At 27.1% G+C, this 24,969-nt stretch overlaps 1 protein-coding gene across 2 annotated transcripts in view; it reads right to left on the reverse strand.

Moving 5' to 3' along the window:
• Positions 1-24,969, reverse strand: part of LOC129906777 (uncharacterized) — a 124,751-nt gene that overhangs the window by 97,696 nt on the left and 2,086 nt on the right. The window contains exon 1 of one of the 2 annotated variants that reach the window (XM_055982692.1): positions 6,131-6,197. The exons of the other annotated variant lie outside the window; for it this stretch is intronic. The gene's annotated coding sequence lies outside the window, so the exon portion shown is untranslated. Of the gene's footprint in view, positions 1-6,130; positions 6,198-24,969 lie in introns of those variants that run through there. 2 annotated transcript variants of the gene reach the window in all.

The following is a 24,969-nucleotide window of genomic DNA, read 5'->3' on the forward strand; positions in this document are numbered from 1 at the left end:
TTTTTTAATTTTCATCTTTATTTGATAAATTAAAAAATTTTGAATTATTTTCGGAAATGTTTATTATTGTAAACCTTTTCTTAATATTTTCAAATTTATTCATTTATAAAACAAAAATTAATATGCATTCAAAGAATGACAAATTATGTAGGTAAGTTATCAAATAAGTAGATAATTTTTAAAGAAGATGATTTTACAGAATTTTGCAAAACATTAAAAAAGGGTTTGGAAAATGTTAAAAAGCGCGCGCTTTTTAACATTTTCCAAACCCTTTTTTATTTTTTTGCAGAATTTTGAAAAACAGAATTATGAAAAGCAGAATTTTGAAAAACAGAATTTTGAAAAAGAGAATTTTGAAAAGCTGAATTTTGAAAGCAGAATTTTGTAAAGCAGAATTTTGACCCCGGCAGAATTTTGACCCCAACCCATAAAAATTTTCTAACATTTTTCAAAAAAAAAAAAAGTTGGTATGCCATTTTGAAGAAATAATTTATTTACATATAAAAACGAAATTTCAATATTTTTCACCAACCCGTTTTCAAAAAATTGATTTTTTAATTTCAAAAAAAAAATTTAAATATTTTTTTAAAAATCCAAGAATGTGTTTTTTATAATAACCTTTACATAAAAGCATAAATTAAGTCAAAATGGTATTTCCGAGAACGTCGCGCCACCGCCCAGTGGGGAAACGGTTGAAAAAAATGCATATTTCGGCAGTACGATTTATTTTGACACTACACGTGTTTCTAACAGTAAATTAGTTGAAGAATCAGAAAATGAAAACTGTTTTTCAAAAAAAAAAAAAAAAAATTGTGGGCCTGGAGATTATCGCTCAAAGTTGAAAAATATTGAAAACTGATAAAAATACAAGTAGTTTCAAAATGATCTATTTACCTTAAAATTTCAAGGTTTGAACCAATTTTTTTGTAAATAGTCTTAAAATAAATTAGTTTAGCGAAAAAGAAGTGAATTCAATTTTTTTGAATTGGGCGTGGCATTAGTGTAGATTTGTCTTGCTACTGGCTACCTTTCCTGCAAATTTCATGAAAATTAGTTCAGTAATTTAGTTTTAATTGAGTTTTTTTCCGGCCTTACATACAAGGTGACCCACTGTGCGCCGTGGGACTAAAAAAGAGTTGATATAAAGATTTTCATGTTTTTCGTTGTTGTTACTTTAAATAGTGTTTTTTTTTTTCTAAACCTCAACATATTTAAAAATATTAGTCTTATTCAAACGAATAAGTTGATATTATAGAAATTTATATATTAAAAAATATTTCTTCCGTCATATTTTAAATCCAATATTAAAAAACTTGTAAGGAGAAACTGTCAAAAAAAATTAGACAAAATCGGTTCAGACATTACAAAGATTTGGGAGAATAACATAGGTAATTATAAAATCCTACTTTTATAACCAGAAATTTTTTTTCTCAAATTCCCGACTTAATATATTTTTTTTAGTTTTAGGCAACACAAGTTAAAACCACACTGCTCTCAAATTATTTTTTTTGTATGAAAAATATAAAAAAAAAACATACAAATGGTCACACTTCGTTCTCCTTGGTAAAGCCTGAAAGGGAATCTTTCAAAGTAAGACTCGCAAACGCAAAGTAATTTAATATATTCCGGAAGTTTGTTGCGCTAACGTTCAACGCGCATATCTATCTGTCTGCCTTGGATGGTGTTTATCTGCTGCGTCTGTCTGTCCGAAAGAAGCATGCTCTCCACCGATAAATATCTGCGAGTTTGGTATGCGTTCCATCAGATTAAAGCGGAAAGGTGATGTAAAACCTATTGGCGATAAAGCTCTCAAAGGCACAAAAACGTTTCAAATGTCCGCGCAATGGTTTGGCGTGAAATTAAAAGTGAATTCGAAACACTCTTGAAGTCTCTTTTTTTTTTTATATTAACATACCAACTTACACACACTATGGCTGAAGGTACATTTTATTGTTTGCGTGCACCTGCTGTAAAATTTGTATTTAATCGCCTTAACATGCTTCTTTAGGAGGTTTTTTTTTTGTTTTATTTTTTATTTTTATTTATGTATGCTTTTGCCGTTTAACTATATCGTTGTTAAATGTGCGTTCAGTCAACCTTACAGAAAATCTGTACCCTCTTTCCCCTTCTGTACTCTTCCGAAATGGAAGAAAAAAAGGTATGTTAATTTATAAATTTGAAAAAAAAAAAATGAAGGTTTTTCCGGTGTCGGATGTATTTGCTCCTGAAAAAAAGTCACGGATTAGGATCTTCTTTGGCAATAAATTCAAGCGAAACCTGAAAACACCCGTGACATTATTTGAAAAAAAAGTATGTTAGTGATTTGAAACACTATTTGTCAAAACAGCGACAGGAAAAATTTGCAATTAATTTCATATTCAAAATCCTGAGATAATGGTGCAAAGATGTTCTTTTTCTAAACACGTATATCTTTTGATCAAAAGCACATACAAATTTGATTTAACTTTAATACGCATGCCGATAGTATTACCTTTCATTTGATATATCACACATTACGGTACGTGCTCTACAAGTCAAACAATATTAAATTGAAAAACTTAAAAATCACCTCAAAACACCTGTGAAGATCTATTGCCGATGACCAGCCACCAGTTTAGGAAGTACCGTAAACTTTTTTTGTAGGCATGATAGAAATATGATTGAAGTGTCATATAAAAGGTGAAACAATCAGCTTTCAGATGAGACAAAATTTATTAAAGGTGTTGTCATATAAAAAACATGGATTTAAAGGTAATGGAATAAAAAAAGGTAAATTTGAAAATGATTTTTTAAGGTTTTATATTTTTTTTTTTTATGAATCCCTAACTCACTCTTAAATTTATTCTGTTTATATGTCAAGTTAAAATAAGTCGTGTTCCAGGTTTTATGTTACATGAAATAGCTCTTCGACTGACAGCTAAAATATACGGCTTAGTAATTGAAAATCCTCTGATGGAATCAATGACTTCTTAAAGACTATACGACTTCGATGACGATGAGAACGACGATAACAACCAACAACAACAACAAACTAATGACGACGCAAAAGGGTAAATTATGTGATGACATTTGAGATTTATAAGTCACCGTCCTATGAGGTGTTTATTTGTGTCAAATGAAGCTCAATATGTTTCGATTTTATGCATTTTTATCTCTATCGACTTTACCTTTATTTTTTCTTATTTATTTCTATTTCTTAGCTATAAATTGACGACGACCGACGACGAGGTGATATTTGATGTGATGTCATTGTGCACTGTCAATTCACCTCTCTGTCGATTTATTGATTAATGATGACCAATTAAAAAATGTTGGTGTAAAAATAATTACTGGCAAATACAAGTGACAGAATGATAAATATAAAAAAAAAATTATAGAAGCCTCTATACAATTTTGCCAATGCAGCAAATAATATTGATTAACAAGCTTTCTGATGTCATATTTGGGTATTAGTCTATGTAGGGGGGTGGTTTAAACACACACTTTTTTATAATTTTGTAGCAATATTTGCGCTGCACCTTTTCTATATTGACTAATTGCTGAATTTTTAATGAGGAGAAATCTATTTTTGAAATTAAAAAATTAAAAAAATTTAGCTTAGCGTGTGAAATAATAGTAAATATGATTTAATTTTAGAAAATTTTATTAACCTGTCGATCTTGACATTGTGAATTATGTTGAACCTAAAAAGGTTGGTGACCTACAGCAGATATGCTTTAGGTCATTAGTTAATTTTAGGTTAAGAATTTGAAACTGTTTGTTTGAGGGGCGTTTAACTATTTTTGTTTATTTACTTTAGCAGAAACATAACACTTGTTTACAGCCAAAATATACACTCAATCCCACTATTTTTTTCTAACGAACTTTGACCTCAGGGACTCGAAAATCACTTTTAAAAAAATTACGATGGATAAGTTTTCGAGATATGAATTTTCAAAGTTTTTTGTCAATTTTTTTTCCAGCCTACTTAGTATTCGGGCTTTATCTTGAGTAATAAATAACTAATCTGAACAGAAAAGCTGGCGTTTGAAAGCTGAGTAAATAAGCAACAAACACTAGAATAACTTTTCTGGGTCACTGCAGATGTTTGAATGCAATGAATTAAAACATTTTTAAAAAAATCGAGCTTTTAAAGGAAATTTCTGCTAAAAAAACTTTATTACTGAAAGAAAAAATCAAAAACTTCCCAATCCTCATAGTTTTTATGTAAAGTACAGAGATAAAAATATAATTTTCTTCAAAATCTATGGATAAACTATAAAAATATGGCAATTTTTGTAACGATCAATATTTTCGACTTTTTCTGTTACTTTTTGAGTTTTTATCTATAACTTGAAAAGCAAATCGAATTTGAAAATTTTTATTAAGCAATTTTTTGTAGATAATTAAATTTCCTATCGATATGTATTCTTTTAAAAAAATTTTAAATTAAAATATTGTAAAAAAACTTCAGAAAAACTATTCAAAAAAGAGAAAAAAAAAACGAAATTTTTGATGTTTTTTCTAAATGGTCTGTTTTTATCATTTGAGCATTTATAGATATTGAACATGTAAAGGAGAAAAGAAGATACTTTATCTTTCAACATAATTGTCACAAAACTTGAATACGACTAAAATGGATAAAATATGGACTTTCAAAATCTAGTAAACCTATCCATAAATATTTTTTTAAGATAAGATTTTCGAGTTTTCTGGACTCAAATCTGTACGAAAAGTATAACGAATAAAAGTATAAAGTATTACCTACTTATCACCCAGGAGCTTTTGCTTAAAAAATATAAGCTCAAGTAGGTAATAAGAAAATACTGTATACTGAAAGTTGCAACGACAAAAATAAATGTTTTCTTAGCTTCTGCAATGCTGAATCCTGGTATAAAAATCAATTTTTTTTTCTATAAATAAAGCAAAATTTCTTTCAAATTCAGAATTAATGAACTGAGAAATTATAATTTTGAATGTAATTTTTAATTAATTTTACAGTGAAATATAATAATATGCCAATTTAATAAATTTTTCGAAAATAGATAGGTAATGTCTTCCTGCCGTCACCACAGCACGCACCGGTGCACAGTGCAGCCTTTTGAACAAAATTTGGACAAAAATCATTTTCTTCAATTTATAGGTACATTTTCCTATTTATTTGTACAAAACTAGCTTAACATAGAATTTCTTAAGATAAAACACAAGTTTTGATTTCATAAATAAATTCTTCTCTGGTGAGGTATAACCTTTAAGTTATTATTTTCCTTTTGTTTGGCTTATGCAGTTGCATTTGATTTTTTGCCAGTACCGTTTGGTTCATTGCTAAAAAGTGTTTTTTTTTTTCTTTTTTGGTTTAGTTGCTAGAGCAAAAAAGCCGCTACTTTTGTCAAAAGGATGCCGCAGAAAAATCATGTTCCTTGAATTATTGAATGTCTTTAAAAATTTATACTGACTCAAGTTTTTACAATATAGAATAACATAACGCTGCATATCTACATACCTCAAATCTTTTTAGGATTTTTCCTGGAGCAGGTTTTTCCTAAGTATCAAAAAATGTACATATAAGTTTTTTAGTAAATTTGTGTATAACAATTTTTTTTATTATTTATTCCATCATAAAAACAAATTAATAAAACGCTATGTTTAAAACACATTTCTCGAAGAAAATTGGCCTCAGTCAAAAATTATCATGGGCAAGAAAAAATGAACAGACTTTAAAAATTAATATATGAGCAACCAAAAAAGATATCAAAATTTCTTATTTTAAAAACAAAAATCTTAACTTTGTTTCTGCCAATTGTTGCAACAGATAATAAAACATTATACCTTCTTGATAACCCAAAAAAAATTTTTGTTTGACTGTTACCCGTACTTTTTAGGAAGAATAATCGTTCGGACTTAAAAAACCAGGCTGTCTAAAATTAATTTTTTCTTGTTGTCAATGCATAGTTGCAGCAGACTTTGTAGAAAAACTATTCTGCCTAATGGGAAAAAAGTTTTGTTTTCCATTGGTTTGGTTATTAGACTATATGATGTAACCGTTACTTTTGTAAAAATCGCACATAGTTTTTTTCTTTTTGTCCAAGGAGTGCCTCACTGTGCGGTGGGTTAAAAAGGGAAGTGATTTTGAGAAAGAATATAATCTTACCGAATGTATACGAATTTATTTCAAGTTTTTATCCGTTTAATCCGTTATATTCCAATCAAAGGCACTGCCTGTTTTTATTCCATGGACCCTCAAAAATCCAACTTTTCACGATCGGGCGAAGAGCTATGCACAAAAATGCACTTTTTTGGGATATTTGGGTTCTTCGAATTTCTAGTTTCCAGTATGTCTATACAGCAAAAAATACGATGCGTTCTTTTTGAATTTACTTTGTATTTAAATAAGTTTATAAAAAATGTCATTCAGATAAATCCTTAAACAACACTTTTTCGTAATTAAAAAAAAAAAAAAAACACCAATAAAAAAAATTAAAAACCTATGTATTACATAAAAAATTGAAATTTTAATTAAAATAGGGTAAATATTTAGATTCTGACTTATTGTAATAATCACTTTTCTCTATGTTGGAATAATGTTGACAAATCACTACAGTTATAAGTCTAACAAGCAACTATTGGGTATCTAAAATACTTTCTCACTTAAACATGATTTCCTAGTAACAAATACTTTTCTATAAAATTATTTATGATATTTCTGTTTAACAAAAATTGATAATAGACATGTGATTTCATAGTGAACTTTCAATCAATAAAACAAAACTACAAAAAAAAAAACTGATAAAAAAATAACTATTCATTCAACCAGCACGCGTTTGGAATGTTATAAATATAGCAGCTAAACATTAATTACTATTTGCTTTGGCAACTGTTTTATTTGATTTCTTTCAAGTGTAGGTAAATACTCAAAAAAAAAAAACCTACGTATTTTTGCGATAAGAATTTCATTCTTTTCTACCGAAATTCTTCAATTTTTTTTTGTAATTTACTTAAAATATTTTGTTAAAAAATGTTCGGAAAGTTTTTCAAAAAAAAAAAAAACATGATAATAAAAATATGATTGCATGCATCGTACATGTGTACCTGAAAAAATAAAAACAAAAATATTGATTTCTTCCAAAATGAAAAACAAAACTCTCAAAGAGAAGAACGCAATAATGAGAAAATTGTATCAGCTACGAAAAGGCAAATGTTTGTATAAGCATACACCTAACCTAAATTTGACCTTGACCCTCACCCTCCATTAAATTCAAACAAAAACAAAACCACATACAAACATATACTCACATCAGTTGTTTTATATAGTAAATGGAAAAATCGATTCAAGTCGCCATCCTTGATCTCGAATATTTTGTTTTTTTTTTTTTTCGAAATCAAACAATTCGAAGTCTATAACAATATAATTACTGTGTAACACTAAACCAGAAGCAAAATAAAGTAAACTACAAAACAACTCACATGCAATTAACAAATTTATATCCGTTCCCCCTTTTCTCAACAAATAACTTGCGTGATTTCTGATGCACGTGTATTTTTTTCCCGATTTTTGATGTTTTTATATTTTTGTTTGTTTTTATTTATATTTTTGGAGAAGAAAATCATTAAAAAATAAACAAAATAAAAGAAAACGAAAAAAAATGTGAAAGGCCCTAAAATCGTTTCGTTATAATGCAAATTCATGTTTAGTTTTATTGGTTCATTTTGACTTCAGAGAAACAATGTTTACAAACTTAACGTCTTTTGATACTTAAAAGGTGTGAGGTAAGTATTTAAGATATGATATGTATCTGATATGTTATTGATTTATAGGCCGGCAAGCCTTAAATTAATTGACCGGCTCACTTTAATGAATTCAATCAAGTCTTTATTGATATTTTTGTTCCACTCGTACTAATTATCATAATAAACAAGATTTATTTTTGAGATTGCTGAATAGTTTTATGGCAATAGAAATATTTTATACTGGACTTTGGAGTTGAGATTATAAATAGAATATTCGTATACTCAAATAAGACTAACTAAAGTTTTCTATAATAGTAGGTACAGGTAAAATAGGCATTTAAAAAAAAAAAAAATTGTTACACACATGAAACTTGGCAAAAAGTTTGCTTTTGGGATAAGAACCAAGGATAAAAAAGTTTATAAGAAAAAGTTGGGTAAAAAGGGTGTTTTTTTTTTTGAAGAGACAGTAAAATCTGTAATTGGTCCCAAAAATCCAATGATTCATGTTATTTTTGGTTTTGATGGCAAATTAAACCTTTATACTTAAGTTCTTAGACGTTTTACACGCATCATTGGCTTTTTGGGACCAATTACAGATTTTACTGTCTCTTCGAAAAAAACACCCTTTCACCAAATTTTTTGTAATAAAAACTCTTTATTCTTGTTTTCTATTCAAATTCAACGTTTTCACAAAATTTCATTAGATTGATCCATCATTTTTGTTTTCACTAAAAAAAAAAACACCCTTTTGACCGTGAAATTTTTATAGAAACTTTAGAATCTTGTTTCTTATCTTAATTAGTTTCTTATCTTATAATTCCTGAATTTCAATAGGGTACCACTAGTACTACTCTAGTATTGCACACTTTTCCAAATATACCCATATTTTCTCTACACCTAAAAAAAAAAACACACTTTCACATGAAAAAAATTCATAGATTTCTTTTATTCGTTATCCCCATGAGAAAAAGAACATATTTATTGAATCTTGTGAGGGTACCTTTCATACCATTGATTTTATTGGACTTATCGCGGATTTTCCCTATTTTCCAAAAAAAAAAAAAAAACACCCTTTAACCTAAAATATTTGTATAAACTTTTTGGGTTCTTGGTTTCTGTTATAAATGAAATATTGTTACCAATTTTTATTGGTGTAACAATTTTTTCCCACTTTTTGTGGTACTAATTCCGAATTTCATCATTTTTTGAAAAAAACACCCTTTCGCTCAAAATAATTTTGTACTTTTTATAGATTCTTAATTCTTATACCAACCAAAACTACTTCACCAAGTTTTAAAAATTAATAAAATTTAAGTTAGCTGTTATGATACCTTTCTCACACACAACTTAACATATAAAAAAAACCATCTTCACCAAAAATAATTGTAAGAACTTTATGAATCATTTGTCCCTGCTTTATCTAAAACCTTCATTCATTCCGAATTTCATCAGTGTAGCATGTTTTTCACATGGATTTTGGTTATATTTTACCTGTTGAAGTAAAAAAACAAGCACCCTTGTTTTAAATCGGCAATAACTTTTCTTAAAGCAATCGTATTGACTTTATTTTTATGTCATTAGATTCAGCATCAAAAAATACCTTGAAAATATGAGTCATATGATGATATTCGATTAACAATTTTTTTCAGTATATTTTTGACCTTAACCCCCTCCCTCTTGTCTGCGAAAAAACACCCTTCCACTCAACGTTTTTTTATAGACTTTTTATGTCCTTGGTTCTTATCCCAAAAGCAAACTTTTTGCCAAGTTTCATGAGTGTAACAATTTTTGTTTTTATTTTTTGATTTTATATACTAGTTTACCTGTACTATAAGCCTTCTAAAAAGTTTTGATCCAAAACAAAAAAATTGTTCTAGAAGTCAATAATTTGTTTTTTCTGGCTTGACCTTTTATAAAAGTTTTTAGTGAATTTTAACTTATATAGTTTCTTTAAGTAGGCTTATAGGTGTTAGAAGGTATGGTGAAGATTTGTAAAAAATAAATTCTAAACGAAATTAATTTTAAAGAAGTCATTGCAACAATATTAAAATCTCAATAGGTTAAAAGACTATCATTTGGAAATAAAAAATATATTTCATAAAGTTGTTGCTTCAAGGACTGATAGCAGATAGTGATTGATTGATTGAGGGACTATTTTTTGTTTGTTTGTTTAACTGATAAAGTAAAACCTTGTGAGTGACAGTGAATTTATATTATGTTGTGTAATAAAGAATAACGATAAGGGCTTATTATTGTTTAGATAAATAAAGACGTTTAATGCCATATTTTTTTAAGTAAAAAGGTTTTAAATATTTAAATCAAAAATTAAAAAAAAAAACTAAATTGTCAGTTTGAAACAAGAAATCAACTCAAATACAGAAGAAGGTCTTATATCGCTAGTGTTGATTTTACTCCAATTAAAAAAAAAACGTTACAAGTTCTTTAAAATACAAATTTTTTTTAATTAATTTTATTTAATAAGAAAATCAATTAAAACTTGAAAAATAAATTAAAATGTATTTTTAAATTAAATAAAAAAAATCTCTTCGTCTCCAACGAAGCATGGTTTTTAATTTCTTGTATAAATAAACGAACTTTTACAATTTGTTTATAAAAATAGTTTTTTATATAAAAATTAAACAAAAAATTTGCCCATAAAAAATTGTTGGTTACTTTGTTTACGAGTAAGTAACACATCAAGAACAAGATTCTATTGCAGTTACCGTTGATAAAAAAATATTTTTTTTATTTCAAAAGTAGGATGCCATAGTACCTATACATGCATTTTTTGTAATAAAAATAGTTAGAGCTGTTGTTGAGAAAAACAACCTTTTCTATATTGGTCGAATGGTGGATACTTGTAATTTTTTTGGTGCAAAATAAATTAATTTCAAATTATTCTCCAGGGAATCACCAAAAGTTCTTAACTGCTTAGGCTACTACAGCTGAGACATAAAGAGTTTCGAGACCCACTTTTTCACATTCTCGACCATATCGATTAATACCAATGTTAAAAATCTTATTAATTAATTATTTAAAACAAACAAAAATATAAAAATGAAAAAAAGTACGTATACGCCACAGTGAATTTATGTACGTATTTTGCTTTCTTTATGTTTTGGAATATTTTTTTTTTGTAATTTAATTGTGGTAGTACTTCGGTGTACAAAATTACCTAAGATTTTTATCAGTGTACCTACACAAAATTTAAAACAAATTAATTGATTTTTTTTAAAACTAAATAAAATGGATTGTTGAATTTAAAGAAAGTTGATGACAATCAAGCAATTTATTTACTTCACAGCTGATAAACATGAGATTTAATTTAAAATGTTGGTACTGGTTTAATAAGACAATAAAAACTCATATTTGAAATGTGTTTTTTTTTTATATAATTATTTCTTAACATTTTTTAGTTTATCTACAAGAACACTCAAATTTCACGTCTTTCCAGTATTTACCATCATTAAATCAATTCCCTAATTACTTTCATTTCAAGCATTTTATTACCATACAAACATTTTCGACAGCAGAATTAAAATTAAGTATAGCAAAAGCCAATAAAATTCAATTAAATTTTCTAGATCAACTTAAAAGTTGCATTGCTATTTTTAATTAACTCGATTGAATTTTTTTTTTGTTTTGTATTTTGTGACCTTCGCGTTTATCATGCGATGTTTGTTTTGCTTTTTTTTGTATCAAAAAAAAAAGTATCCACCTAAAATAAAGCCGGTGATCACGATTTTTTTTTATTATTAAAAAAAAAATACAAACAAAATTAAATTAAATTGAAGGTACACGATCCAGATAATATTGAAAAATAACACAAAAAAAAATTGTCAGGTGTAGGTACCTACTTTATTACTACGGGTGGATCGTGATAACGTGAAATGAGAACATTGTCAAAGCTGTTAAAATAAACCTTGAAACTTTGGCACTGACTGATGACACAAAAAAAGAAAACAAAACGAAAAATCAGATAATTTACATGATAAAAATGTTCAATGAAAAAAAAGGAATATTCTGGGTGGTATTTTGAGAAAGTTTAAACTGTCTTTTTTAAAACTTCAATTTTTTTCTAAATTAAAAAACAAATTTAAATTATTTTATTGGGAAAAGGACACACAAAATATTTCAGAAACCTTAACAAAACGGCGTTAAAACCTTAAGACCGCCATTTTTATTTGTTAAAGAGCCCATTTATTAATCAAAAAGGGTTCTTTTTGTTTGAGATTTGTTTCTTTGATGAAAAAATCATATTATATAAAAGCATGCATTTTTTAAAGTTGTAAAACTAGAAATACTTCTTACGCACAAAAAAATTACTTTTCTATTTGCATCTCTAGCTTCAAAAGCAACATTCATTAATGTTTTAACATAACGAATCAAAGATTTTCCCAAACATAGCATGCGTTCATTGTATAAACAACAATTATGAAAAAAAAAGTCCTCATCAAAATATTTTGCATATAACAAAAAAAAAAAATTGTTTTACACAGACTAATAGCCTGAAGGTGTTGACAATTATTTTAAATGTTTATGATGAGCCTCTTTGATTGAAGCAATACTCTGTTCTGAAGCATTTTATTCAATTCAAGAGAAACTACAATGTTTACATTGTGATGATACAAAAAATAAACGAGATGGATATTAATCAAGCAAAAACTTTAACTGTATGGTTTTATGAAAGGGGCGTACCTACAATTTCTAAGTTTTACAGGGGTTCATATAAGGAAAAAAATTGAAATATAAATAATTTTTGTTTTGTTATCTTGCAAAATATTTTTTCTTTTCGAATCACATGGAAAATTAATATTATTATTATTTTTTTTGTTCGTCATCTTTTCTTGATGCGAAGTGTTATATCTAAATTAATATTATGTTTAAAATGGCCTTGCCTAGATTATAAAAAAAATTAATGCACATATTTAAGGCTTTATTAGTAGCATGTGCAAGTAAGGTAAAACATTTTTAAAGTTAAAAAAAACACTACAAAAATATTTCAGCTATCTAAAGTGGGCCTAGATATTTTGTCTTTTTCTCGAGGTGCAGAACAAATAACTAAAGCAATTTTATTTAGGTAAACTTGACATTTTGAAGTTCTTGCCAGATTCCACCGAGGAAAATCGAAACTTATTTGAACTATAAATTAAAGGTACTCTCATACAGGGTTGTAAAAATATAAATGCAAAAATAATTCATTTAAAATTTAAAAAAAAAACAAACAAAATTTACTAAAATTTAATTTTTTTTTTGTATAAAAAAAAATATTATTGTATTTTTGAATAATTTTATCACTAAAAAGTTTATTTTTTAAATTTTTACGTAAAAAATTTTATTCCAGATCTTATTTTAAATTAATTTTTTTTATAATCTAGCAATTTTCTTAAAAATTTGCAATCTGACCTAAGAGAATCTATTTACGTATCATATTAAAAATAAAAATAAAAGTTCAAATGGTATCAAGGCCAACATTTTGTAAGAAAGTCAATGAAATTTCTAGAAATACATTGAAATTTTGTTTTTTAATGTAAAAAAAAAATAAATTTCAATGTTTTTTTTTAATTCAAGAAATGTTTAAATTAATAGAATTTTTCCTAATGAAAGAAATTTATTTAATAAATATTGAAAAAAATGATTTTAATTTAATTTTATAATTAATATAAAATGAAATAAGAAAAAAAAATAATTAAAAGTTGTTTTATAAATTACGATTTGGTATGTTATTAATAGGAAATCTACATATTTAAACTAAGTTTCACTAATCTATTTGAAAAAATTGATTGAAAAACAAATGTGAATTTTTCTTTTTAACCCAAAATTCATACTTTTTAAATTTTTTTTTATATTTTGAATTCAAATTACTTAAACGCTTTTATACTAAAAATTTTCGTTCAAATATGTTTAATATCTTATAAGTTTTGAAAATTTTTCCTGCAAGTAATTTTAAAGAACAAATGCTTACAATAAAACCACTGTTATTACCATTTTTTAAAACATGTGTTAAGGGGGGAAATCCCTCTGAAATTTTTTATTTCAGAATTATTTTTTTTTTTGTCTAATTTATCAACCGAAGAAACTATTTTCAGTGGTCTTAGCCTTAAATGAAGCCTCAAAAGTCCCTAGATAGTCCCGAATCCCATGCGCTCCGAACCTACCACAGTACGAAAACGTAAACTTTAAACTCATTTTTCTCGAAAAGCGTTTTTTCCGCGCCGTGCAAAGTAACTCAAAAACTAATGAAGCTATCGACTTGAAATAAAAGGCAAATTACTCGTTAAATAATTGGCCATTGCATGAACCTAAAAGTTTAATAAAATAATTAAAATAAATATTTTTTTTAACTATTTCCTTATAAAAAAACATTGTGTTTTTTCGTTTTTTTGGTCTCTAATTTTTATTTTAGATTTGTTTTTACTAAATTTAGGTTCATGCAATGCGTATAGATATATTTTATTGGAAAAAAAATTCTTTTTTGATCATAAATAGTTTTCTGGACCAGGGCATTTCACGGCGCAAACGCGATTCGTCAACTTGTTTTTTTCTTACTTCAAAAAAATTGTATCAATACTTCATAATGTCAATAATACCAAATTTCAACAATTGCTTTCAATTTTCCAAAAAAAAATATTGAAAAAGCTGCCTTCCAGAGGGATTTCCCCCCTTAAAGAAAAATGGCTCAAAAAGACCAAAAAACAGAAGATTTTGAAAGTCTATAGGTATTTTATCCAATTTTAGCAGTATTCAATTTTTGTGACCATTATATTGAAAAAATAAAGTATCTTTTATAAATGATCAAAAGATAAAAAAAAAACTATTTAGTAAAAACATCAAAAATAACGTTTTTTCTCTTTTTTCAATATATTTTCTTAAGTTTTTTTTACAATATATTAATTTAAAAAGACTCGAAAGATTTTGATTTTTTTCTTTCAGTAAGTAATTTTTTTTTGGCAAAAATTTCCTTTTAAAAAATCGATTTCTTTTAAATATTTTGATGTATTGCACTCAAAAATCTTTAGAAAAGTTGTTCAAGTGTTTCTTGTTGATTTATTTAGCCCTCAGGTGCCGGTTTTTCTGTTCAGATTGATCGTTTATTACTCAAAATATAGTCCGAATACTGTGTATGCTGGGAAAAATAACGACAAAAAAAATTTGAAAAATCATATCTCGAAAACATATCCATCGTAATTTTTTAAAGTGATTTCCAAGTTGCTGAGGTTAAAGAACGTAAGAAAAAAATAGTGGAATTGAGTGTCCATTTTGGCTGTAAACCAGTGTTATTTAAGTGTAACAAAAAATTATACACTGAAAAATCTGTCAAATCGCATAAAAATTTTAAAATTTAAAACTTTAAATAGCGACTTTTTAAAATAATGGATAGTGAAAAAATTGGACCCAAATTTTGTTTTTAAGTATTAAAGTTGTATTTTTTTACTTGCGATATAAGTACCTACTATAAAGAATAATTAAGGTTCTAACGAAATATAAAATTCATCCTTAAAAAAAGAAAAATTATTTTTTAAGTGAATTTAAGTGTGATATAATATTTCTTTTTTAAAAATGAATCTCAAGGAATTTTGATAAATTAAAAACTTTATATAAAACAATTTCAAAAAAGTTATTTCATCAACTAGCTTTTTGAAAATTACTTTTTGAAGAAATGTTTTCATAAGAAGTTTCATATACACTTAACAATTTGTATGAAAAAAAGTCATTTATTCCTGTCCTAGAATTGTTACTTTTTCATTCCTCTTCGTCTTTTCTGTATTATTTTATTATTTGATATATAACCTTTCATAAAATTCTCAATAAAAAGCCCCTTCCATAACTACGTGCCTGCTATACATTTTATGTTGTTTATATGTGCATTTAGACAGAATTTTTGTATTTATCCTTTCATAACTTAAGTGTGTCAACAGGCTGCTTGGGGGGGATTTATATAGTTTTTATGCAGTCAATGAAAACAACTGTGAGGCAAATGATTATTATTATTATTATCGCATATGAATCTCTCATAGACAAAAATCTCCGATTGCATGCAATGGATATAAGCACAGTCACAAAAACACGCTTTATGCTGCAATATTATTCTTCTTTTTTTTTGTGTCTTTTTTTATATGGTTTATGCTAATTCTATGCTTCTTATATCATGGCTATTGAGAAGAAAAAAAAAATATATAGAATAAATAAAAGAAAGAAATAAGTCTACTCAATAGAAGAGTGAAATAAAATAGAAAGGAGCATATTCGCACACACAAAAAATTGGCTCAAATGGTATTCAGAAAAAGGGGAAAAAAAATACAGAAAAAAGGAATTTCTTAAATAAATTGAAATTCAAAAAACCATTAGCATTTATTTGAATTTATATAAAAAATAAAAAAAGTCTTTGAGTATTTCATTAGCATTATTTATAAATCATCTTCATCACAGTTTGCCGTCATCGTGTTGGGTTTAGAGCGGGTTTTTTTTTATTTAATACAAATCCATTTGCAATAAACTTCCGCTTGCAAATGTTTTTCTTTTGTTTTATTGCAGAAAAAAAACAAAACCAGACAAAAATCAATTAAATTTAAAATAAACAAAACCAAGATTAAAACTTAACAACTTTTAACTGCAAAAAAAAAATTGCAATAACAACAAAATATGGTAATAAACTAACAGCAATAAACTTCAATGTTTATTTTTTTTTTGTTTGAAGTAACAGTTAAGATGCAGTCAGCCACAAAACCAATAGAGCTTCGAGAGAAGATTTAAAACCACACCAACCAACCGAGTAACCGGCCGCCGGGTCTCTACCGACCAACGGAAACCGGATGCATAAAAAAAGCAACTTTGCATGGTTGGCCTCAGCTTTTAACATTAATATTGTGAATAGCGGTTAAATCTTCGTCAGGAAGGTTAATTAAAATTTTTGTTACACTGCACTGGTGTACAAAAATAAGTTAAGATTCATCAACTCAATATAAACTTTGAAAAGAATGTTGGTTTTTGTTTCATAAATCATTGTGGTCACCACAGAAGCTTATGGACTATAATTAGATACAATCTAAACATAATGTCAGTAAGAAAATGAGTTCAACATAACTTCAGGGGGTTTTCTGTGGATTAATTGAAAATTTAAATTGCAAATGTAATAAATGCCGCACCTACAGATTTCGTTCTTTATTCAAATAGAGGGTTCAAAGAAAACCAAAAAATCTACAGAAAATTATAAGCCTCTTTTATCGTTTCTGTTTTTGATAGTTTAGATGAATTCTAAGTTATACAATGTGTGTATACATATGTGACAGGTTCAACATTTTTTAGAGTCAAAATAAAAAGAGTATGCTTTTCATTTTATAATTTTTAAAACTTTTATTTAGCTTTTTGTTTTTGAAATATAGTAAAATAGGCATTTATAAAAAAAAAATTGTTCCACTCATGAAACTTGGCAAAAAGTTTGCTTTTGGGATAAGAACCAAGCACAAAAAAAGTCTATAAAAAAAAGTTGGGTGGAAGGGTGTTTTTTCGCGGACGGGGTGAAGGAGGGGGTGAAGGTCAAAAATATACTGAAAAAAATTGTTTGTTGAATATCATCATATGACACATGTTTTCAAGGTATTTTTTGATTCTGAATCTAATGACATAAAAATAAAGTCAATACGATTGCTCTAAGAAAAGTTATTGCCGATTCAAAACCAGGGTGCTTGTTTTTTTACCTCAACAGGTAATAAATATAACCAAAATCCATGTGAAAAACATGCTACACTGACAAAATTAGGGATGAATGTTTAAGATAAAACAGGGACAAAGGATTCATAAAGTTTTTAAAATACATTTTGAGTGAAAGAGTGTTTTTTTGATAGGTTAAGTTGTGTGTGAGAAAGGTATCATAACAGCTAACTTATATTTTATTAATTTTTAAAACTTGGTGAAATAGTTTTGGTTGGTATAAGAATTAAGAATCTATAAAAAGTAAAAAATTATTTTGAGTGAAAGGGTGTTTTTTTTTTCAAGAAATGATGAAATTCGGAATTAGTACCACAAAAACTGGGAAAAAAATTGTTACACCAATGAAAATTGGTAAAAATGTTTCATTTATAACAGAAAGCAAGGAATCAAAAAGTCTATACAAATATTTTAGGTTAAAGGATGTTTTTTTGGGAAATAGGGATAAATCCGCGATAAGTCCGATAAAATCAATGGTATAAATGGTACCGTTACGAAATTCATTAAATATGTTCTCTTTCCAATGGGAACTACGAATAATGTAAGTCTATAAATTTTTTTATGTCCAAAGGGTGTTTTTTTTAGAAGTAAAGAAAATATGGGTTTATTTGAAAAAAGTGTGAGATACTAGAGTAATATTAGTGGTACCCTATTGAAATTTAGCAATTATGTTACTTTTAAGATAAGAAACAAGAATCTTAAGTTTCTATAAAAATATCATGGTTAGCAGGGTGTTTTTTTTTAGTGAAAACAAAAATGATGGGTCACCCTAATGAAATTTGGTAAAAACATTGAGTTTGGGATCGAAAGCAAGAATAAAGAGTTTTCATAAAAAAAATTTTGGTGAAAGGGTGTTTTTTTCGAAGAGACAGTAAAATCTGTAATTGGTCCCAAAAAGCGATTTGACAGATTTTGCATTTTTAATGGAGATTTAAGATATATTTGAGAGTGATTAAATTGGGGCTAAAAAAACGATTGTATAACGATTGTTAAAAACTCCATTTACAAGAAATCAAATCAAAGAAATCATGCTTCGCTTCATGGTAAAATTTTTTTTTAAATATAGTACATATTTCAATAATTATAAAAACGGATTTTATGTTTTTACAGTACTTACGAATTTCCTTAATTTTTTTTTTTTTCATAAAATTCCTCGTTCAGGTTTTTAGGGGATACTTTAGAGAGGTTAATAGATGTTGTTATAATTGGAAACTTGGGTTTAAAATGTCTTGTTAATTATTTAGATACATTATGTAAGTATTAGGTCATTATTTTGAACTGAAAAACAAAATTTTCTTAACTGTTTGTAGTGCAATCAATTTTAACAAAAAATTTTTGTAGTGCAATCAATTTTTTAAGAAATACACTTTTGGACTTAAATTTTTTTTTTTTTGAAAAATCTTATAATTCTTTTGTTATTTTTTCTTTAGATATTGATTAATAATTTCTAAAAAATGATTTACTAAATTAAGAAACATTAAAATAATACGCACTTTGTTGTAGAATATTATAGAATATTGTATATGAAAATTTATAAATTTTATAAGAAATTTAGTAAAAAAAAACTAAAAACATAAAATTCAAATGTAAAATTTCAAAACCTCCAAATGAAATTTGTTATTTTTTAGAAAAAAAAATTTAGAAAAAAAAAATGAATTGTTAGAGTTTTTTAATAGCTTTTTTACAAATCTTCAAAGCTTTTTAAAAAAAGAAAATGATACGGCAATAAAAATCAAAAAAATATTAATCGAAACAAAAAAAAAAACAAATTTAAAAAAAAATTATTGATCAATTTCCAAAAAAAATATACACTCCTTTTCATCAGAATAGGTACACAACTTTTCAAATGTTCCTTAATCGTTTGTCCCCAATAGTGGTACGTGACCTAACAAGGTTTTATTGTTTTATGATAGTTTAAGATGTTGGGAAATGCAACAGTTAAAATTATTTCAAAATGGACCATAACTTTCGCATTTTTTTTCTTGTAAAGTATTTTTTGAGGAAAAATCAACTTATTTTTTTTCTTCATCAAAATAGGTACACCCTTGTTATCTTTAATGGTTTCGTGGATTTCAAGCAAATTTACCATTTAAACAAATAACTGGACTTTAATAAGTGTAATTTAATAATCATACTACCATTTTGAAAAACATGGGTGGATTAAAATCGCTAAATTTTGGTGAAAACACCTTAAGAAAAAAAAACAAACAATGAAGGATCCACCAGTACTGGTATGATTAAAAAAAATTACGAATTGTGAATATGCTCTATCCAGACTTCAGATACAAACATTTTGGGGTTAAAAAAAATGAATGGTTGTAAAAAAAATGCAAAAAAAAACACTTTAAGACGAGTAAATTTTTACATGTGCTACCAGTTTTGGTGGTTTAAAGACAAGAATAAAAGTGAAAAACAGTTGTTATTTGTAATTTTAGGACAGTAAATAGAATGGGCATTAGTCCCAATCTTCTAAAATGGCTGAATTTTGAAAAGACACCATTACTACACCAAGAACAGAATTGTATGCGTTTAAGGTTTTTGAAATCCTTTACCACATGAAAAGTTGAGTGGTATTTCTTGTTATTTTTGGATCAACGAACATTTAATTTGGATGTCCTTGGTGAGTTAAACTATCAGTTTAACATTCTGCGAAAGGTGAAACCATTTTGAGACCAACTTCATTGTTAAAAAAGGAGTGTTAAGGCATGGAAGAAAGTAATCTTCTACGATAATACAAATAATGAATTTCAAACGTGAAGAATGGTCACAATTATTTGTAAATGCATATTCAAGAAACTTTTCCTTAATTCTCTAGTATTTGTGAACCAGTATTCTGAATTTTTTAACAGGACCTAGCCTCCTACCACAAAAAATGCTCTGTAAAATATTGGGAGGAAGTGCAAATTTAGAAAGTACTTGAGTATCTACCATAGAAAACAACCCTGAACCTTGTTGAAAATATTTGGAAATGGCTAGCCCGTACAGATAAAATTTGTGATATTCGATTTTAAGACAAAAATATTTCCTAACCCACCATTTAACAATTTAGGGAAGAGATTCAGATAGATTGCATAAAAAGATTTAACAATGCAATTCCTGGACAGTTTTGTTATTTTTTATGAATAAAAACGCCACTATACAAAAAATAAAATAAGTAAAATACATTTTTAAGAAGAACTAGGTTTAATTTCATTTCATTCTCTATTAATTTTCACATCATTCTCTATGTGTACCTATTCTGATGAAACAAAAAAATTATTCAGTTTTTCGATGTAAAATGCTTTGCCACAGAGAAACAAGAAAAATAACCACACGTTTTGAATTATTTTTTTTTGCTGATTCTTCTAACATCTTAAACAATGACTTGACATCAAAAAATTATTATTTTTCCTACACTGTGAGGAAAAAACGAATACTGAACATTTGAAAAGTTGTGTACCTATTCTGATGAAAAGGAGTGTATTTAAAAGAATTGAATATTTGTAAACCAATCCAAGAATGATTTTCTTTTAATATTAGCTGAAAAATTTGGTGTTTTTTGGTGCGTTTATCACGTTAACTACATTTCTTGAACAAGTTAAAATCATTTAAGTAAAAATTTAACTCTCCGTCAAAAAAAAAACCGAAAAAGTGTAATTTGTTATCAAAACCGTTAGAGTTGTTTAAAAAAAAAAAAACAAAAAACCTTATCCATTTTGGTAATTTTGCAATTATCGTTAATTTTGGTCTTATAAAAACCATTTTAAATTCCCTTCTATGGAATTATCCATAGCCCAATCAAGATTAAAAATTTGAATACAGAAACCGGTACAGACGAGATCCACCTGAGGTGTTTCTGAGTCGAAATCAATTGAAAAAAAAAAAAAACATTTGAAATTTAAAATAAATGTTTAAGATCTCTGTACTCGCAAACGAAAAAATTGAATCAACATAAAATAAGACCCTGCGCTTATTTATATTCAATAACAGACAAAACAAATCAAAATCAAAACAAAACGTTTTACTACCTTTTGTGTTTTAAAGGATGTTAATTTTCAATTTGTAAATATTATTTTCTTTTACAATAATAAAGATTTTTTTGATTGATTTCCAGACATCTGGTAACCTTGGCTCTATCAAGTTGATATCTCTTGTGTCTTGAAAATAAAAGTGAATTTGCCATCATTAACTTGCATTAAAACAAAGCCTAAATATATTCACCGTTGAGGCGCCATCAGAGATGGCACGCACTCAGTCAGTAGTTATACATTCAACAAAAACAAAAAAACCAACAACAAACACAACCAAAAACCGTAAACAGCAGCAGCAGCCACTCGTTAATTTAATAGCCACCATATAAACAAAGGGGCATAAATAACTTTTGCAAAACTTACAGTTAACACTTTGGGATGATTGGCGGCTTCCAGCGGGGGGTAGTTAGTAAAGAGCCCCCTTCAAATGGCAAAAAGTGGAAATATCCAATACAAACAAAAAAAATTGCATAGCTATTTTTTTTTTTTTGCCATTTAGAGAGGAATTACATACATTTTGGCCTGAGTTGAAAGAAAGATGGATTTGTCGAGTGGATTTAGGTGCGTTTCCACAATAATGTGCCTTTGTTCGATGCTTGATGATGAAGCTGAAGCACTCGTTTCACATTCAGCAGACTGGTTCGGTTGGTGATGGTGAATGTCTAGTGCCTAGCTTCGACTTTACAATAGGGTGCTACTGGAAATCCCAGTGACAAGAAGTGCTCTCATAAAAGCCGTTAACAGCCCCTGCAGATGCCACTTAATTCACAGTTTGTGCCACAAGAGTAGTCTCTTATGTGAAAAAAAAGATAGACAAAAAAAAAAAAGAAAGAAAAAAGAGGGTGCCATTGAAAAAGATAACAAATACCAGGCGGCTGAGACTGAGGCGGCATCCATACGAGCCTGCCAATTGTTTACATCGTAAATAAGCGAACGTAATGATTGCCACAGAGAAGAATAACGACAACGACGACATCGCACTGTTTAGTATAGACACGGTGCCGGAGAAGAAGAAGAACACAGAAATCCCTGTCCCATTCCCAGCATCTCTGCGGTACCCTGTGCCAACAAATACAATAATATATGACAAGGGAAATAAAACAATGCGATCAGTCTTATATGAAGAAGACTGAAAGTGCATTCCTATCTACAGTGGGCGACATACAGATTAGGTCATCATTAAGGACTATTTGGTATAAATTCTTAAAGAGCTTAAGAATCATTTTTAAATTAGTTTTATGGGCTTATTTTATGAGCCAGTTGAAGTTTGAGAAAACAATAAAAATGGTAACATTATTTGTCAAATTCACTAATAAATTTATTTCAATGAGGAGGATTTAAAAAAAAATAAATAAAATTCAGTTGAAAGAAAAAAAGGAATAGATGCCAAGGATCAATAATAACGATTTAATGGTTAGGTAAATTTATTATAATGTGAGATAGGTTAAAGTGTTTGTTCGAGTAAAAGGTTTAAGTTAAAAGCAACTTATTTGTTCGATTATAATAAATAACTTAGACCCATTTTCAAGGCACGTTTTGAACTTTAGGATACATTTTAGATTTTAGAATAAATTTAATCACGACTAAAGAGAATTATCTCAAGATTATTTGGGTAATGCACCCTGTCAGAAAAAGGTGGAAGAGTAATTAAAGTATTATCAGAATTAAAACTTTTTAGAAAAAAATAATAAAACAAAACCTAAACCAAATAATATACCAATTTTATTTTAGCTCTTGTTCAGAGGGATATTTTGAAAGATGTAGATTTAAAAACAAGCTAGTTCCTTTATTTAAGCCCCATTTATTAAATCAGAGTCATAAGTAAAATAAAAAAAAGGATATTAATAACTCCAAACCATTCCGTATATTTACCGTTGTTTCGGTTTTTTTACGTAAAAATGTGGATTTATGGATTTCTATTAGAAAAAAAAAAAATGTTGGAAAAAATTGATTTTTAATTTAAGACAAATTTATACTAGGATTTTTAATTTTCCTTAGCTGAAATTGATTTTTTTCTATCGATCGGTAAATAGTAGCCCATCTTATATATACATACATATCACCTTACATTACAAATTAAATAATTTAACAAATCAGATTATGTAGACTAGCCAACATAATTTCTCAAAATAATAAAAAAAAAGTTACGTATACGCCCCAGTGTCAACAATATTTTAATTTAAATAAATGACTTTTTTAAATATTCACCGATTGTTAAAAGTATACAGTATTTTTGTAAGTTTACTTGAAATTTAGGCAAGATACATATAAACAAATAAAGTGGTACTCAAATGTTATTTTTAGTTAAGGGGAGTGTTAATAGGAATGTGACATGATGCCATTGTTTTAAAATTTTCCGATTATTTTGTCTTTGTTTTTTTTTTTTTTTTTTTTATTTAACTGAATACATAATTTTGTAGCTTTCTCAAAAATATTGTGTCAAAAATGATGAATAGAGCAAAATTGGGGAAATTATGAGTATTTTTTTAAAAGTCGATGTCCCCCATAACTTCAAAACTACTGTACTGTAAATTTTGAGCACTGTTAATAATTGGCGAGTTAATGTGGGAGAATATTTTTCTTTAAATTTGTTAGTAATTTGTATTTTACAACAAAGTTTTTTATAGGTACACCCCATATTGTCTTCGGTAGGTTAAAATACAAAATTTTTACTTAGGTGAAAAAAGAATTAATAAAAATTTAAAAAAAAATACAATTGGTATCCCATTTATAAGTACATTATACAAATAATTGTAGTAGAAGATCCTGCCATAGGACGACCTACCCTCATCGTTATACCAGTTGAGAGTTATATTTTTTTAAAGTTAGTGTGTAAATGTTTTACACATGAATTGCCTGGCGACATCCTGTCAAAACATAGGGTTGCCATGCTTTAAAGTTAATTTTTTTAGTTTTTAAATGATAAAAATTTAATTTGAAAAAGTTCAAAAAGCTATTTTCTTCACCAAAGGAAGATAGAAGGAAGATTTATATTGGAGTCAATAGATATTGTTAATATATGAAAGTCACACAAACAAAAATTGTAAACAAATATGCAACTTGATATATGGACGATTTTATAAGTCAAAACCATTAAATTCGATGTTTGAGATATAATTCACCTAAAATCAGTATGAAAAGTATTTGAAATCATTTTGTATGTGATTAGAGAGCAAAAATAAAATAACTTGACACGTGTCTGCCAAATTTTTGATTGAACATAGTTTTTTTTTGGCTTCTGTGTTTTGTTTTTTTAGAAAAATTACAGATTTTTACAGATTTAAAAAAAAAAAAAAACTAAATTTTTAAATATTTTTCTATTAAATATAAAGTATTAAAACTGCTACCTCCAAAATCTTGATTTAGTTACAAAAAGAACTGTTTTTTAGACCTTCAGACATTGCAAATACTCTAGATTCGTCAGTTTCCAACCGATTTTAATTTTTGAAATTGTTTTACTATAAGTTAAATAATAATTAAATTTTAAATCTGGGAAAAACATCTAATAATAAGTTTTTGGTCGTAAATGAAAAAAAAGCATCCT

Source organism: Episyrphus balteatus, chromosome 1 (genome assembly GCF_945859705.1).
Source record: "Episyrphus balteatus chromosome 1, idEpiBalt1.1, whole genome shotgun sequence".
In the NCBI taxonomy this organism is placed as follows: domain Eukaryota; kingdom Metazoa; phylum Arthropoda; class Insecta; order Diptera; family Syrphidae; genus Episyrphus; species Episyrphus balteatus.